This window comes from Cebus imitator, unplaced genomic scaffold (assembly GCF_001604975.1).
Source record: "Cebus imitator isolate Cc_AM_T3 unplaced genomic scaffold, Cebus_imitator-1.0 Scaffold82, whole genome shotgun sequence".
Classification (NCBI taxonomy): domain Eukaryota; kingdom Metazoa; phylum Chordata; class Mammalia; order Primates; family Cebidae; genus Cebus; species Cebus imitator.
Window position 1 is genome coordinate 4,809,955 of NW_016107397.1, and position 1,729 is coordinate 4,811,683.

Consider the following 1,729-nt stretch of genomic DNA (forward strand, 5'->3'; position numbering starts at 1 on the left):
TGTTGACCAGGATGGTCTCGATCTCTTGACCTGGTGATCCACCCGCCTCGGCCTCCCACAGTGCTGGGATTACAGGCTTGAGCCACCGCGCCCGGCCTCTCTCTCTTTTCTTCTAAAGCTTTGAGTATTCCTGGATATAAACCACTAGCCTGGTTTTCTGGGAATTCTCCATAGTTACTGAACAAAGTGCATCCCAGCTGAGTGCAGTGGCTCATCCCTGTAAACCTAGCACTTCGGGAAGCCAAGGCAGAAGGATCCTTTGAGCCCAGGAGTTTGAGACCAGCCTGGGCAACATAGCGAGACCCCACCTCCACAAGAAATGGACAAAATCAGCCAGGCATGATGGCTCATGCCTGTGGTCCCAGCTACTCAGGAGGCTGAGGTGGGAGGATTGCTTGAGTCTGGGAGGTGGAGGCTATAAGGAGCTATGATTGCACCACTGCACTTAAGCCTGAGTGACAGGGCAAGAATTTGTCTCAAGAAAAAAAAAAGGTGCACCTCCATCTCCCAATCTACCATGTAGTCAACATGAAGCAACATTTATTTGCTTTGCTTTGCTTTCAGCTAAGGGGAAAAAAGGCTTGTTGATAAAGAACAACTTAAAAAGCAATTACATGGAATTACATGGTATGATGCTTAAAGCTGTTAGCAAAGTGGCTGCATTTCTTCTAGCTTCATGCTAACGACAAAATAAAAAGCTTTAACTGAAAAGAAGCACAGTAACAGCTCGGCAGCACACTGTTTAGCTATGTTTTATTAATCTTAGTTTCACTGTGGAATTTGCAAAGACTGCTGCCTGGAATACGAAATGAGAAAAATACTGTAGTCAAGAAAGACAGGGAGAAAGGCAGAGAGAAAAAGAGATGGTGAGAAAGAGACAGAGACAGAGAGGGCACATGCTAATCCTCCCCTCTAAACCATAGACATTCTTACACTTAGGGAAATCTTTGCCGGCCCCACCCTTACCTCTCCCTCCTACCCCACTTCCAAGTTGATTTCTTTCTACCTCAGCGACTTAGGCACTTGTTCTTTTAATCACCATGCGTGAGCTCCTTTTTTAGATCAGAAGCTGCTTCCATTTTTTTTTTTTTTTTCTGAGATGGAGTCTTGCTCTGTCGCCCAGGATGGAGTGCAGTGGTGCGATTTCAGCTCACTGCAACCTCCACCTACCAGGTTCAAATGATGCTCACGCCTCAGCCTCCCACGTAGCTGGGATTACAGGTGTGCACCAATACACCAGGCTAACTTTTGTATTTTTAGTAGAGACTGAGTTTCACCATGTTGGCCAGGTTGGTCTCTAACTTCTAACTTCAGGTGATCCACCCACCTTGGTCTCCCAAAGTGCTGGGACTGCAGGTGTGAGCCACGGGACCAGCCTCATTTTTGAGTCCCTTACAGTGCCTAGCAAAGAAAAGGAACCTTACAGGCCAGGCACATTGGCTCATGCCTGTAATCCCAGCACTCTAGGAGGCCAAGGAGGGAGAATCAGTTGAGACCAGGAGCTCAAGACCAAGCTGGGCAACATAGCAAGACCCTGACTCTACAAAGAATTAAAAACAAATTTTTAAAAATTAGCCAGGTGTGGTAGCATATGCCTGGAGTCTCAGCTACTCTGGAGGCTAGGCTGGAGGACTGCCTGAGCCCAGGAGTTGGTGGCTGCAGTGAGCTATGATGGTGCCACTGCACTCCAGCCTGTGTGAGAGTGAGACCCTGTCTCCAAAAAAAAAAA

General features: G+C 47.4%; 1 protein-coding gene across 1 annotated transcript in view; it reads right to left on the reverse strand.

The window, feature by feature from the left end:
• ARPC1A (actin related protein 2/3 complex subunit 1A) overlaps positions 1-1,729 on the reverse strand; it is a 21,578-nt gene that overhangs the window by 14,414 nt on the left and 5,435 nt on the right. The gene's annotated exons all lie outside the window — the stretch shown is intronic.